The sequence below is a fragment of the Suncus etruscus genome, chromosome 1 (genome assembly GCF_024139225.1).
Source record: "Suncus etruscus isolate mSunEtr1 chromosome 1, mSunEtr1.pri.cur, whole genome shotgun sequence".
NCBI classification, from domain to species: domain Eukaryota; kingdom Metazoa; phylum Chordata; class Mammalia; order Eulipotyphla; family Soricidae; genus Suncus; species Suncus etruscus.
In genome coordinates, this window is record NC_064848.1 from 143010716 (window position 1) to 143028269 (window position 17554).

The following is a 17554-nucleotide window of genomic DNA, read 5'->3' on the forward strand; positions in this document are numbered from 1 at the left end:
TCTCACTGTTTGCAGATGACATGTTACTCTACTTAGAAAACCCTAAAGACACTACCAAAAATTTCTAGAAACAATAGACTCTTATATCAAGGTGGCAGGCTACAAAATTAACACACAGAAATCAATGGCCTTTTCATACACCAATAATGATAGGGAAGAGATGGACGCCAAGAAGGCAATCCCATTCACATTAGTGCCACACAAACTCAAATATCTTGGAGTCAATAACCAAAGACGTGAAGGACCTATACAAAGAAAATTATAAATCCCTGCTCCAAGAAATAAGAGAGGACACATGGACATGGAAACACATACCCTGATCATGGATTGGCAGGATTAACTCATTAAAATGGCAATACTCCCCAAAGCATTGTACAGATTTAATGTGATCCCTCTAAAGATACCCATGACATTCTTCAAAGAAGTAGATTAAACACTTATGAAATTTTCTGGAACAATAAACACCCTCATATAGCTAAAGCACATCTAGGGAAAAGGAAAATGGGAGGCATTACTTTCCCCAACTTAAACTGTACTACAAAGCAATAGCTATCAAAACAGCATGGTATTGGAATAAAGACAGACCTTCAGATCAGTGGAATAGGCTTCAGTTCTCAGACAATGTTCCCCAGACATACAATCACCTAATTTTTGACAAGGGAGTAAGAATCCTAAGTGGAGCAGGGAAAACCTCTTCAACAAGTGGTGCTGGCAGAACTGGTTAGCCACTTCGAAAAAGTGTACATAGACCCCCAGTTAACATCATGTATGAAGGTAAAATCCAAATGGATGAAAGAGCTTGATATCAGACTTGATATCATAAAGTATATAGAACAACATGTAGGTAAAACACTCCAGGACATTGAGACTAAAGGCATCTTCAAGGAGGAAACTGCACTTTCCAAACAAGTGGAAGCAGAGATAAACAGATGGGAATATATTAAACTGAGAAACTTCTGCACCCCAAAGGAAATAGTGCCCAGGATACAAGAGCCACCCACTGATTGGGAGAAACTATTCACCCAATACCCATCAGATCAGAGGCTAATATCCAAAATATGTAGGGCACTGACAGAACTCTACAAGAAAATACATCTAATCCCATCAAAAAATTGGGAGAAGAAATGAACAGACACTTTGATAAAAAAAGAAATACAAATGGCCAAAAGGCACATGAAAAAATGCTCCTGATCACTGATCATCAGAGAGATGCAAATCAAAACAATGATGAGATACCTTCTCATACCACAGAGATTGGCACACATCACAAAGAGTGAGAACAATAGGTGCTGGCAGGGATGTGGAGAGAAAGGAACTCTTATCCACTGTTGGTGGGAATGCCATCTAGTCCAACCTCTATGGAAAGCGATATGGAGATTCCTCCAAAAACTGGAAATTGAGCTCCCATTCGACCCAGCTATTCCACTCTTAGGAATATTCCCTAGGAACACAAGATTACAATACAAAAACCCCTTCCTCACACTATTGCAGCACTCTTCACAATAGCCAGGCTCTGGAAACAATCAAGATACCCCTCAACAGATGAATGGCTAATGAAACTGTGGTACATATACACAATGGAATATTATGCAGCCGTCAGGAGAGATGGAGTCATGAAATTTTCCTATACATGGATGTATATGGAGTCTATCATGCTGAGTGAAATAAGTCAGAAGGAGGGAGAGAGATGCAGAACAGTCTCACACATCTATGGGTTTTAAGAAAAATAATAGTCATGTTTACATTTATCCTCAGAGACAATGAAAGGAGGGCTGGAACTTCCAGCTCACTTCATGAAGCTCACCACAAAGAGTGATGAGTGCAGTTAGAGAAAGAACTAAACAGAGAACTGCCATAATCATGTGAATGAATAAGGGAACTGGAAAGCCCATCCGGAGTACAGGTGGGGGTGTGGTGGGATGGACGGAGATTTGGGACATTGGTGTTGGGAATGTTGCACTGGTGTAGTGGGTTGTTCTTTACATGACTGAAACCTAATCACAATCATATTTGTAGTCAAGATGTTTAAATAAAAAATATAAAAAATAAAAAAGAAGAAGAAAAAAAGAAAAGAAAGAAAAAAGAACAGAAAAAGCAAAAAACTAACGAAAACCAGGAGGGGTCCATCTAGAGTTTATAAATATCAATTAAAAGAAGAAAGGGAAAAAAGAAGAAAAACATAAGAAAAAGACAGAAAAATAGAAAAAATTAAACAGAAACAGACTAAAAAGAACAAAAAGGCCAAAACTACAATGACAAAAAAAATTCCTTTCTTTTTTAAACTTAGTAGGGAAGACTATGTCTTCCCATCTTTGGAAATGAGCACCCTGGGAAGTTTTCTAGAATCTTGGTGTTTCTGACCATGTTATCTGGCATTCTTATGAATGTGTATACCTATAGGCTTTGCCATTCTTAAGCCAGAATGAACTAAGGAGACTTAACTAAAGTCTTCAAACTTTAGAGAAATGTGTCCCTCAGCAAAATAATTTACCATATTTGCACTGAAATGTTTTTCCCTACATAAAATGGAATTATATCAAAATATCTCTCAAAGCAGAAAGATTTCAAGTTTGTGAAAATTTTTGCCAGCACTAAAATGCACTATAGATAACAGAGATCATTGTGCATTCCCTTTGACATTTTGTTCATGTGATATAGCTTATCTGTGATCAATACTACAGGACAGTTGAATTAACTAAATATTTGGGGTGTACCATCATATTTCACAGTGATTCTGAGATTTCTGCATAAATGATTGTTGCTACAAATTTTTCATAAACTAACAGTAAAACACACATTATATACTCTAGTAAACATGAAAAAGCACAATGACTATCTCCTGTTCAAGAGGAGCTTGCTTTGTAGCTGCCAAAACAAAATATGCATGTAGAAAATGACATATAAAGGCACTGAAAGGTATCAGTAAATAGGACTGCTCATAGTAACCATTTGAATATATAAATGCCAAGCAGAAATCTAAAAGCCTGTGAATGTTAGACCTATAATTTTTTTAAATCATCGACCTCATAAAAATGAACATTTTTATGTACACCAACATATAGAAAATTTCCAAGTTAGAGAAACTGGATGCCAGTGTGATAGACTAGAACCTTTTAAAAGTTTCATATCAGACAGATTTGTTTTTTGAAATAATTTTTTCCATTAAGATATACTTCATAGTTTGTGCTATGACAGAGCATATATGTCTCATGTTTTTTCCTTTGCTTTGAAAACAGGAAATATTTCTCAAATGAAGCCAGAGCTTACGTTTATTTTTTTTAATGTGCCAACTACTTCTGTAGGCTTTTTCTGACTCTTGCATATTCAGCTACAATTAGTAGCAGCAATCTGCCACAAGTATAACTCACTGAGCACAGTAACCTGATTGCAGACACTAACTTTTGGACAGCTGTTTTATCTTCTATGTATTTTAAGTATTTGTCATCAACATAATGCAGATAACCATCAGTTCTGCAGGAACTGATAATATTGTAATTAAAATTCTTCCATGGGACTAGTTTTTCTTCAGAATTGTTGAGTACTTAGTTCATCATTCCAGTGTCTATACAACTATTAGATATTCAAGTTCAAGTAATCAGCTAACAAGAGACTTTTTTTTTAATTATTACACCACATGCAGATGCAGTCATCTATATGATATGGCAACTCAGATTGGTGAGAAGAGTCTTTAACTCTGATTTAGTCTTTCTTATATTTAGAGGAAAAATAGAATGGTAGCCTATATATGGTCTTTAATTCCTGTCTATACATAAAGCTATTTATTACACTATAAAGGAGAAAATGACTCTCTAGGGCTTCTAGAAGGGAAGTTGGACAACAAAGACATTAATAGCAAAATATCTGCTGAAATGCATTAGTATACATTCAGTATTAGCTAAGAATTATAGCAAGTTGTTTTCAGTCCAACTTGTGGTGTTGAAGTCTTGAGAGTATGTCCTGGCAGTAAATGGCCAGAAAGCAGATCATTCATTCATGAAGATAAAAGCTCTCTTAAGAAGTAAATTTGAGAACTTGGCATCATCTTTAAAAAAAAAAAAGCTTTGTGAAAATGTTGGAAGATAATGATAAATATTTATCTAATAACGTATAGCTATATGGTAAGCAGACAGAGGAATCAACAGTAATATAAGAAGACTATCATGGCTTAATTGAACTCATTAAGAATGTGAATAAAGGAAAGAAAAAGCACAATATTATAAGGGCTAAAAATGCTTGTGGCTCGCCTTTATCATGGTTGTTGATCTGGTAGGTACTTCTTAGAGCACTTCACATTCAAGTTGGCAATAAACCAGTGACAATTAACTTAAATATAGATAATAAAGAGTAGGATCATAAAAAAGCTAAGTCCAGAAGCTAAGTCCACTAACATGGTATATAGGTCAAGTAACCTCACTGGAAACAATTCAAACTATGTTTCCCAACTCTTTTAACCAAAACTCCATCCCATGGGAATGAAATAGAGAACTCAGTGGCCCTTCAAAGAGAACTGTCCCCTTCAGCACACACACATGCTGTAATTTGTCCCAGCAGGCCCACATCATGTTCTTGTATGAAATACTTCCTGACTTTGACTTCTTTCATTCATATCTAAGGGATATTCAACTGAGGTTAGGGCTATCATATTCTTGCTTCTCGGCCTTTTGGCTAAGATCAAGTGTAGAATCTACTACTCTGAGAATGTGACCTTTTGTTTTAATTTAAAATATTCTGATATACTTGACATACTGTATGCCTCATTTGACTTCACCCCTTTTCTTATTCCTTTCCCTAAATCTGAAACCTAGACTTAAATAATTAATATGTGCTTGATCCCTTTTAAATAGCACTATCAGGGCTACATAGATAGCACAACAGGTAAGGCCTTGTATGTGGCTGACCCAGTATTAATCCCTGGCATCTTATATGGTCACTTGAGCACCACCAGAAGTGATTCCTTGCAGAAGAGCCAGGAATAACTCCTTTGCATCTTTGGATTAAAAATACTGTCATTTCAGGGGCTGGAGTGATAGCCCAGTGGTAGAGCATTTGCCTTGCACGTGACAGACCCAGTATGAACCTGGGTTCGATTCCCAGCACCCCATATGATCCTCTGAGCCTTCCAGGAGCGATTTCTGAGCAGAGAGCCAGGTGTAACCCCTGCGTACCACCTGATGTGGCAAACAAACAAACAAACAAAATACCATAATTCCTTAAAATATGTTTGTCTCAGGGGCCACATCCAGCTGGGCTCATGGATCACTCCTGGTAAGACCCTGGATCATATGCAGTACCAGGCATCAAACCCAGGTCTACTGCATGCAAGACAATGTCCTTATTCATTGTTCTGTATTTATTTTTGTTTGTTTGTTTGTTTGTTTTGGGGTTACACCCAGAGTTGCTCAGGGGTTACTCCTGGCTCTGCGCTCAGAACTCACTCCTGGCTCTGCGCTCAGAACTCGCTCCTGGCAGGCCTGGAGGACATAGTTCAGATCATTTAAAGATGTTTGGAGCACAGTTGTTGCTGTGAAAGAGCTAAATTTCAGAAGATCCAGTGGCATGTATTAAAATAAAAATAATTCAAGAGTAGTAAATTTATTTAAAGAATTCATATGGAAACTTAAAACCTTTGGTTGGGAACCAGAGAAATAGTAAAATGGGTAGGGCACTCCCTTGCATGCAGCCAATCTGTTTTGATGCCCCTTTCTCCACCAGGAGTGACCCTTGAGCACAGGATCATGAGTAACCTTTAAGTGCCACTCAGTATGGCCCAAAACCAAAATAACTGAATGAATAAACAAAATCTTTGAGTGGACATGTTTGAATTTGGTCCTTTAAGGAAAATAGCATCGAGAATCTTCTCTTTTTTTTTTTTATTATTGTCTACTTGGGCTTATGTTACAGTAATTTCAGAAATGCTAGGATGAATTTGAGATAAACATAAAAACATCAAGTAGAAAAGGCATGGAATTTTTTGTAATGCAAGGAATACATAGAAAGCACAACATTTTGATAACACAAGTAAAAAGATGTTATTCCAATTATTCCTTGGTATCAACTAAACCCTACCCTGACTGCAATAATCTTTTCAGGAGGCTTGGAAAGGCAATTGCCTTTTCTAACTCCTACCCATTCATTACACCATCTCATTGAATAGATGGGAAATGGGGACACAGGGATAGCTACCGAGGTGCCAACATAAACTAATTGAAGTGGCATCATTCATTATATCATCTGTCTTGTGCATAATAACTATAGGTCAGGGCTGTTTCATTGTGTATACTTTGCCCCTGGTACTGTACATGGGTTAAGGTAGACTCTTCTTTTACTTAAGTAAAAAAGGGAACAAGTAAATGAAAACCTGGGCATTTTTGTACCACAGAATGTCCTTTGAGTCTAGGAGCTTCTTGCATGAGTACTTCTGCTGAAAATGAATGGAAGAAGGGATGGATGAAATTAGGTTTGAGTTTGAATAGCTGAAGTGAGGATAGAACATAAAGGGTAACTCAGAAGGTAGAGCTTACAAGTAATAGTGAAGGAGGTCTGGAGATATAATACAGGGCTGTCTTACATTCAACTGACCCCAGTTTGATCTCTGGCACCATATGCTGTTCTGAGCACTGTTAAAAGTTATATATGAGCAATGCAGAGAATGTTTCCCAAACACAAACTTAGGAGTAAGCCTTGAGTACCAGTAGGAGACCCAAAGTGACTAAAAGTTATAATATAAATAATAATAATAATAATAATTGAATCAAGACTTCAGTTAAGGTGTTGGAGCAGTGGCGCAAACGGTAAGGCATCTATCTTGCCTGTGCAACAGACTGCAGTTCGATCCCCCTGCATCCTATATGGTCCCTCAAGTCAGGAGCGATTTCTGAGCTCATAGCCAGGAGTAACCCCTGAGCATCTCCAGGTGTAGCCCCAAAACCAAAAAAAGACTTTAGTTAAAAGTGCTTAACTGGTGATTAACAAGACATATCAAGAATTGGGGGGGGGGGTGAGATAAAGCTTGAAATAAGATGTATTATATTTCAAGAGAAATAATTAGGACTTCTGTATATTCAAATGTTATGACTTAGCAAAGCTCTGCACCCCTTAACCGAAATAAGATTTTATTATTTCTGTATGTATTCGAGGGTTTCTTCATGCAGTTATATGGATTGTCTCAAGCTCCTAACCCAGAGTGCGATCTTTGGAATGTATTGATGTCAGAAGAATAAATGATACAGAATAGTGGTGAAGTTACCATGTTCCTATAGCAAAACTGCATCAAGTTCAAATTTGGGCCCGTTTCTTCTATCTGGGTGATCTTAGGAATGTTACGTAGACCTTCTGTGCTCTTGTTTTGTCTTCAAAAAGGCAATTAGGAAACACCCCATCCAGAGTGTTTTAAGGAAGGAACAGGGGCCCTCAAACTTTTTTAGTGAGTTTGTAGGTCTCATAGAGGCTCTGTGAGATTCGCCTAAAACAAGCCATGGGAAGCTCTTCAGCCAGGTTATGGCAAGAGTACAATAGATGCCTATATTATTGATAGAGCTTCTATACCTAACAGTAGATAAGCCTGCTAGGTTTTTGTAACAGAATTAGAACATCTCAAAACCAAATGGAGGACCATAGAGATAGTTCAGCAGTAGGGATTTGCCTTAGATGCACCTCACCTGGAATCAGTCCCTAGTACCACATGATGGAATCCCCACAGTCATCTCAAAAAAGTAGATGTGCTGCACCTCAAATAAAATCTAATATAATGTACATATATTGTATATGTAGGTGCCATAGGTACGAATAGGTAGTACCTACATATATTATAGATATGTTTAGTATATTGTATCAGGTGCTATGGTAGACACTTCATATTAAGTTCTAATTTTTTGAATTGATCTGTCTCCTTTTTTTGAACTGATACACTGGTAATGGGTGTGGCACTGGTATGTATATGAGAAATCATGATTAGTTGTATTATAAATCACAATACCTCAATTTTTTGAATTTAAAAAATTTAAAAGGTCTAAACTTTTTAAGGTTAGAGCCTTATGTTTTAAAAGCTTTAAGGGTGGGGCCAGAGTAATGGCTCAGCAGTAGGGCGTTTGCCTATACATGCCTGACCCAGGACAAACCAAGGTTCAATCCCCTGGCATCCCATATGGTCTCCTGAGCTAGGAGCAATTTCTGAGCGCATAGTGAGGACTAACCCCTGAGCGTCACCAAGTGTGGCCCAAAAATAAAAAAACACACAAACAAAAACTTTAAGGGAGGATTGATTTTACTATAAATAAGAAAAATGGAAAAGACACTGAATTCCAGATGATTATGATTATGTGTTTGAGTTTTATATCAAGTCTTCATTTTATTTATTTTTATTTATTTTGGTCAAAAATTTTGCTAAATATTAAGGGTTAGAGTTTGAAGTCACTTCAACTTCCAAATTATATGCTTAAGCAATCTAAACAGCTGTCATTTTTAAGAGGCTTACTTTATTTTACCTAAAGTGCTTTTCAGTCTGGAGGGAACACTTAGATGTAGTCACAAATCACTCCCAGTAAACTCATGGTAAGATATTATTTTAAGTTAAATTTGTTTACAAGCCTGCAGACTTCGAATTCTGTAGATCATCTTCTTTGCCCCATTGACTGAATGATTTTTTTACCTCTTTGCTCATCTAGTTCAAGGCGTGAATTTTGCTCATTGCAAATAAGAGCACCCAGATCCTTTTTATATCATTAGATTGGCAAATTGTCTCCTAGGGATATGGGCTGAGGACATGATTGGGTTCTGCAATGATGAGCTTATTTTGCACTTTTTATCTCTCAAAAATCTTTATCTGTAAAAGGCAAGGAAAGTAGTTACACTCGGCATGAACAATTACAGTCTATTGGGGGCGGCTCTTGCTGATGTGCCAATGAGTAGCTCCCAGGAATTAAGAGGCAAATGTGCTCTAAAGTGCATTAACCTTTATGGATTTTTCTTCAGTTTTCATGTTCCACTGATTTATAGTCTTAAATTTGCCTGTTGCTGCTATTTCTGAATGAGTCCCTTTTAAATCATTTCTAAATGATCTTTTTTCGAGTCAGATAATCCAAGTTGAATATCTCTTCAATCAATCCCTCGGAGGCTGCTTTCCTTTTGGACCTAAGTTGTTTTCGGTTTGCACTGTGCCTTAAATGTCGTGACTGATAGTAGTTGAGTAAGAGATCTGTCAAAAGGGCTGGAGGGTACAGCAGATAGGGCACATTTTTTGTATTTGGCCAACCCAGATTCCATCTCCCTCATCCCATGTGGTCCCCTGAACACCACCAGGAGCGATTCCTGAGTGTGGTCAGGAGTAACCCAAGCATCACTGGATGTGATCCCAAAACAAAAAAAATATCTCTCTTTAAGGACTCTGTATGCTAGACCACCTATTTCTGCACACTGAGTTGCTTCTGACCTTTGTCATGGCTTTACTTGGATCTAACTCCAAAAGTGTATTGACTTGAATCCAGCTTGTAGTTCTCTATATAAGCATGGGCTTAGAACAGGAATAGATTTTATTGCCATTGTAGATTGAATTTTTTTTTCATACAGAGCAAAAATTTGCAAATGGTTTGATTTACACTGTGTTCCCTTTGCAAGTCCACATCCCCCTTCAATTGAAGAGCAAAATGTGCCCTTGGGTTTAGGGCTCTGTTCTTTGTGCTGCTTGACCTCTTCCTATAGACATACTTCATTTTATTCATGTCTCATTGTTATTTCTACTTACTGAGTTGGTGGGAGGGATTAATGCATTTTATTTCCTAAGGAGAAAATAAATGACTCACGTATCATTCAGGTGATAGAGTGTTGTTCCTGATGTGGCTGACTTTTTTTTTTTTTTGTATGAAACCAGAGCATCCAAAAGTAAAATTTCAACCTATAGGGGTTGGGAATATGATTTTCCATGTGGGAGATCTATGTTGGATTCCCTGGCACCATATGGATCTCTCAACACTACTGAGAACAACCGCCCTGTCCACTGGAAATGGCCCCAGAGTCAAACAGCCTACCCTCATTGCAACTTTGATTGGGGGAACCCTAGAAGTTCTCAGGTAGCCCAAAGACCCTTCCTTGTTATTCTTGGTCAAATGGCTTCTACATTCAGTGTAAGGGACTGAGAAACCTTTGATGCCTTGGATAAAACTAGGGTCAACTTCTTGTCTGGCAAGCACTTTAACCCCTGCACATTTCTCTTGTCCCAGAATTCCATCTTCTAATGCACAAAGTAATTCATTCTTGTCTCTTATCTTAAATATGTGTCACTGTTATGTTGATTAACTTTTCCACATATACATTATAAATATCATTGTCATGTAACATTATCAAACTTACAGATATTATGCATGACAAATAATTGCCCCAGCAGTGAGCATAGTAAAGGGAATACTTTTGAATATGCTTGATGACTTAAGCAGAACTTTGACATGCCTTTGGCCTGTGAGGCAAATTTTCACATAGAAATCTTGAACTGCAGCAGAGGGAAGAAGATGATTCTGATTTGCTTTAAATATCTTTAAATAGGAAATGAGAAAGCTCTTGAAAATGTGAACAAAAATAATTTCCATACAGGAGCCTCTTTTTCTAGATCCTAATGTGAAGAATAAATTGGGGTTATATGGATAGATATTAGAACTAGTAAAAATTCATTAAATAAAAAATTTTGGTTTTATTTACTCTTCCAAAGAAAATTGCAGAGCTTTTATGGAAGAGATGGATTAAGGAGACACAGATGTACCTTTCTGAGGTACAGTAAGAGCATGAAAAAGTCAATGTAGACTCATAGGATTTAGAAACCACAAAACTGTGGACATGATTAGCTCTCTACTTCTTTGTACCCCTTTCATCTTCTCTTCTTCAATCTTTGTCCTCTTTGACTCTGGATCATGCTTGACCCTTTCCATGCTGTCGCCACAAGTAAGCAGTGTCACTGCTGCTTCTCATGACTTCTCCTTGGTCACTTTCCTTCTGGAGTGTTTTAAGTAGGGACTTCCTCCAACGTACTTGAGGGGAGAGGGGCCACATCCTGAAATGTTCTGACCCTGGCTGTGCCAGGAACTTATGACCAAACTTGCCTGGGGTCTACCAGGACCATATCCAGTGGTACTCCAGGATCCACGGCAGGCTAACAATTGAAATCAAGTCATACACATCCACTTAGACTAGCTCCAGAACCCCTTTCCTGAATTTACCTCACAGCCCCTTTAAAACACCTGTTTACTGGCTAGGGTCAACCCAAGATCTCATGCATGGCAGGCATGTATTTTGCTGCTAAATCTCTCACACACACACACACACACACACACACACGTACTCCGATTACTTTTTCATTATGCTAAGCCTTTGTGTGCTTCCTTTAATGGAGTGTTTAACTGGAGACATATCAAGGTTCTCTAGACTGTATTTACTAAGGAAACTCTACGACGGAGGCCACTAGACTTAAGAAACATTTAAGTTCTGTATTTGAAAGTAGGTTTATAAAAGAGTCTTCTGTGACTGGAGATACAGTATAACTGACCCAGGTTTGATCCCTGGCACCCAATTTGGTTCCCCACATCCTTCCAAGAGTGAAGACCTGCAGAAATCTCTGAGCACTTCTGAATGTGGCCCCCAAACAAACAAATTAAAAAAACAAACAACATAAAAAACCTTCTACAGATATAAATATGTGTAGGTAATTGTTTTATTTTCTAATTTAATTTTATTTGATTAATATCACCAGTTATGTTTTAATGTGATTATAAAATGTTATTGTTGACACATTTTTAATAATATCTTTATTTAAGCACCATGATTAGAAATATGTTTGTAGTTGGGTTTCAGTATTAAAAAAAAAAAAGAACACCTCTCCCCCTCCTTCACCAGTGCAAAGTTCTCACTAGCACATTTTAGCTCCATCCCAGTCCTCTTCCTCACTCTTCTTTTTCCAGTAGATTCACACTTTTATTAATCTTGGAGTTTGTTTCTTATGATAAAATATATAAATGGGTAAACAAAATCTCTGCAAAAGATTAAAGTGTAAATAGACTAAATTCATATTGGTCTATACTTGTTTGTTCTCTTTCACAATAGAACCTAGAGATCTTTATATATAGCACATCAGAGCTTTGGTCTTTATGGGTTGGGGAAGTGCCTAGAATTCTTGTGTGCACGGACACCACAGTTCATTCAACACCTTCTGACTGATAGTTTTTGAGTTTGCAGTCCGTGGCCATAAAACACTGCTACAATGATCTATTTACTTTGCACATACATCATTTTGTGCAGATGTAACTGTCTGAGGAATTTCCCAGAAGTGGGATTTCTGGGTCAAAAGGAAATAGATTTGTAATTTTAAATAATGGTGCCAGCTTGCCCTTCAGCCAGTTTGTAATGCGTTTCCTTCTGATCAGTGTTCTAGGAGAGTGCTTCCTGCCCTGCACGTCTTAGACCAACAAAGTGGGTTGTGTGTTTGTTTATTTATTTGTTTGTTTTTAATATTTTTTGATAGAGGCATAGAAATGTCTGGGTGGAGAAATGGATCTCTAGCCTTGCAGACTTGAGGCTGATGAGTCAAAGAGTATGAGTTTAATCTCACTCACATACCTTAATGAGAATTCAGCAGTTCAGCTGTTTATGAGTCCACAAACTACAACAAAGGTGTGATCTCCAGCATCATTGCAACAGTAACAATGGAAAGGAAAGAGAGAAAATGTAAATTTAAAAAATAGTAGTATCAAAGTAGTATCTTGGGACCAGAGAGATAGCTAAGAGGACTGGAACTCAGTCTTTGCATATGGGAGCCTGGTTTCTATCCCTGATACTGCATATATACCCCCCTAGTGACACCAGCAGCAACCTCCAAGCACTAAATCTTTTTTTTTTTGTTTTGTTTTGTTTTGTTTTTGGGCCACACCCGGTAACGCTCAGGGGTTACTCCTGTCTATGCGCTCAGAAATTGCTCCTGGCTTGGGGGACCATATGGGATGCCAGGGGATTGAACCTCGGTTCCTCCAAGCCAAGGCTAGCGCAGGCAAGGCAGGCACCTTACCTCTAGCACCACCGCCCGGCCCCCAAGCACTAAATTTTGAGTAGCCTGTCCTGAGTACAACTGGGATAGCCCAAAAGTGAAAAACCAACATGGTATCTAATTTTTCTCATTATGGATAAAGAGTGTGAGGAGGTGGGAGAAAGAGCTGGACGTAGCGGACAACAGATGCCTTGAATGCAGCCAACCCAGGTTTAATCCTGATAGTCCATATGGTTGGCCCTAACCCCACCAGGAGTGATTCCTAAGAGCCAAGTGTAAACCCTGAGCACCACTGGATGTGACCCTGATCCCATAAACAAAAGAAATAAAAGAATTTCTTTTACTATTAAACAAAAGAATAAGGTCCAACAAAGCACCTTAACTAAAATTCAAGTGCTTGCTTTTCGTATAGCCCACCTTGCTTTAACCCGTGGTACCACATGGTCTTCTCAACTCTTCTGAGAATTTCCAGTAGGGACTCCTGGCCTAATGAAGACCACTTCTGAAAGCCCCGCCCCCAAAGTAACAAATTAACTTTAAAAATCTATTATGTTTTACTACCTTTGAATTTGTAAATTCAAAAATGTTTGGGGCTAAAGAAATAGTACAGGTACACTAGTTTGAATCCTTGACATAGCACACCCTGAGTTCTGCCAGGTGTCACTCCTGAGAACAGTCAGGAATGGCTACTGAGTGCTGATGGGTCTGACTCAGTAACCACCACCATCCATCAATAAATAAAATGTTTTTATATCCTTTGCTAGTTGTACTACGTTTCTTTGAGTGTCTTTAGGCTTGATCTGTGATTGCCAGTTGCAGTGATGCCTTCTCAGTAATTTTTTATCAGTCACCGTGAAATTACAAAGTTATTCATGATTGGGTTTCAGATATACAATGTTTGAACATTAATCCACTCACTATTGTCCACTTTTCTTTACCAATGCCCCTATTTTTGTTTTAATTTTATTTTTATTTTATTTTCCTTCTACTCTTATGTGAGAAAAATTTGAAATGCCAAGTCTTTCTGGCTTTGTCTATAAAATCACCAGGAAATATAAAAATCATCAGGTAAAGCAATCTTAATCAGCCTTGTCAACATATTAAAATTACTTTTACTGCCAGTTAAAAATGTTTAGATATCAAAGAAGAAATAAGGTGCCGGAGAGAGAGAGGTAGCATGGAGTTAAGGCATTTGCCTTTCATGCAGAAGGATGGTAGTTCAAATCCCGGCATCCCATATGGTCCCCTGTGCCTGACAGGGGCGAATTTTCAGCATAGAGCCTGAGCACTGCTGGGTGTGACCCAAAAACCAAAACCCCAAAAAATAAATAAAATAAAATAAAAGAAGAAATTAATAAAAACTATTGTATATTCAGTACCTGCAATCATGAAAATTAAAGTATTGCATTTATCAAAATCTTGAGGCCAGAGATGTGACTTAGTGACAAAGTGGCATGCATGAGACCTGGTTTTGATCCCTGGCACTGCAAAGAAACTAAAACCAAACAAACCCCATAAAAGGTTATGTCTGGTCATTTGAGACACACCTGTCACCCCTTCTTGTTGCATACTTTACAGAACCCAGAGAACATCTTTTCTGGTGAAATTTCAGACTTGCTTCTAGTTTGGGATCAGCTGCCAGCATTTAGGCTTCACAGTGTTCTGAACTACCTATCACCCTGCATATCTTTGAAGTGAACAATCTTTTTGCCAGCATCACTTTTGCTGGGAGGTCTGGATTTCTGGGTCCACAGTCCTTTTCTCTTTCAGGTACTAAGTTCACCTGGCTGTTTAATTTCTCCAAGCTGGTTGATGGGAGGTTCCCAAGGAAACTCTTCTCTCAACCTACTTCTATACTCTTTTTGTAGGGGTGGGGTTGGGGACCACACCTGGAAGTACTTGGGGGCTTCTCCCAGTTCTACATGTATGTGGGGTTCTCTCCCAGCAATGCTCAGAGTTCTATGTGGTACCAGATTAGCACCTTAATTATTTATTCTTTCCAGCTTTCTCTTTGTTTTTGCCTCTAAATTTAGTTCAATCAGGATCCAGAGCGATAGCACAGTGGTGGGGTGTTTGCCATGCACATAACCAACCCAGGATGGACCCCAGTTCAATTCCTGGCATCCCATATGGTTCCCCTAACCTGCCAGGAGCTATTTTTGAGCAAAGAGCCAGGAATAAACCCTGAGTCCTGCTGGGTATGACCCAAAATAAAAAAAAAGTAAATGAATTTAGTCCAATCAGTTTCCACTTAGAACTACTTGTTTTTATAAATACCACTGGAGGACCATGGTATAATACACTTTGCATCTGATCCTAAAATCAAAGTCCAACCTGCAGGCCAGTCATTAGTTGATCCAATCATTGATTTGATGAACTTTCATTATTTTTTTATTTGTATCTTATTTTATTTATTTATGTATTTTGGGGGCCACATTCTGTGACACTCGGGTTACTCCCGATTATGCACTCAGAAATTGCTCATGGCTTGGGGGACCATATGGGATGCAGGGGATTGAACTGCGTTTCATCCTAGGTTAGCACGTCCTAGGTTAGGATTAACTGTGGTTAGTCTTAGGTTCAAGGCAAGCACCCTACCACTTGTGCCACCACTCTAGCCCCTCATGTTTTTAAAAATAATTATTTAAGTACCGTGGTTACAGAAATGTTTATAGTTGGATTTCAGTCATAAAATGTACACTGCCCTTCACCAGTGCAACTTTCCTACCACCAATATATTCAATTTCCCTCCCTCCCCCACCCCATGCCTGTCTCTGGGACAGGCATTCTGCCTCTCACAATCATTGTCACAGTAGTTATCAGTGCAGTTATCAGTAGTTATCAGTTAGTCCTCTAACTGCACTTTTCTCCCCATTCTTTGTGGCAAGCTGCATATCATAGGCTTGTCCTTTCAAACCTTGTCTATTGTCTCTAGGTATTACTATCATATTATCTTTTATTTTTCTTATATTCCACAGATGAGTGACACTATTCTATATCTGTTCCTCTCCCTCTGACTGATTTCACTCAGCATAATACTTCTACATTCACCCATATATAGGCAAATTTAATGACTTCATTTTTTCTTTTTTTGGTTTTTGGGCCACACCCTGTGACGCTCAGGGGTTACTCCTGGTATGCGCTCAGAAGTTGCTCCTGGCTTCTTGGGGGACCATATGGGACGCCGGGGGATCGAACCGCGGTCCGTCTCCTAGGCTAGCGCAGGCAAGGCAGGCACCTTACCTCCAGCGCCACCGCCCGGCCCCAGACTTCATTTTTTCTAATGACTACATATTACTCCATAGTATAGCTGTACCACAGTTTCTTTAGCCATTCATTTGTTGTAAGGCACTTGGGTTGTTTTCAGATCCTGGCTATTATATATAGTGCTGCAATGAATATAGGCATGCATAGGGCATTTTTATGTTTTGTATTCTTAGGGTATATCCCTAGGAGTGGTATTGCTGGATCATATGGGAGTTGTACTACAAAGCAATAGTCATTAAACCAGCATGGTCTTTGAATAAAGACAGACCCTCAGATCAATGGAACTGACTTGAATATTCAGAGAATGACCCTACACACATAGTACAATCAACTAATCTTTGATGGAGGAACAAGAACACAAAGTGAACCAAGGAAAGCCTCTTCAAGAAGTGGAGTTGGGAAAACTGGTCAGACACATGCAAAAAAAAGGTGCCTCAGACCTCTCTTTTACACCATGCACAAAGGTCAAATCTAAATGGATCAAAAAACCTTGATATCAGACCTGAAACTATTAGATATATAGATAAAAACTTAGGCCAAACACTCTATGACATTGAGACTAAAGACATCTTTAAGGAGAAAACAATACTGTCCAAGCAAAGATAAACAAATAAATAAACTACATTAAATTGGGAAATGCCTGCACTTCAATGGAAACAGTGACTAGGATAGAAAGGCTACTCACAGATTGGAGAAGTTATTCACCCAATACCCATCTGAGCCTAATATCTAAAAGACAAAGGTCCTGAAGGAACTCAAGAAGAAAAAAAAAAACTGTTACTCCATCTAAAAATTAGGAGAAGAAATGAACATACCTTTCCACATAGAAGAAATATACATGGCCCAAAAGGCACATGAAAAAATGTTCTACATCGCTAATCATTGGGGAGATGCAACTCAGAACAACAATGAGGTATCATCTCACACCACATCACAAAGAACAAGAACAACCAGTGCTGACATAGATGTGGGGAGAAGAGAACTCTCATTCACTGCTGGTAGGAATGCCATCTAGTCCAACCTTTCTGGAAAACATGGATATTCCTTAAAAAAAAAAAAAACTGGAAATTGAGCTCCCAAATGATCTGAGTTTTCATTATCTATGCAGCCATTTCTTATTTTTATAATGTCACCATGATTTACAAAGTTATTAATAGATAAGTTTTAAGCATACAGTGTTCCAGCACCAATCCCATGACCAATGTCTCTAGGTTCCCTTGTCATTCCCCAGACTCCAGACTGCCTCCTTGATAGGCTTTATTTTTCTTG

General features: G+C 38.4%; 1 protein-coding gene and 1 pseudogene across 1 annotated transcript in view; both read left to right on the top strand.

Moving 5' to 3' along the window:
* EXOC4 (exocyst complex component 4) overlaps window positions 1–17554 on the top strand; it is an 871527-nt gene that overhangs the window by 580152 nt on the left and 273821 nt on the right. The window lies entirely within an intron of this gene.
* LOC125994916 (uncharacterized) lies at window positions 4646–4773 on the top strand (annotated as a pseudogene).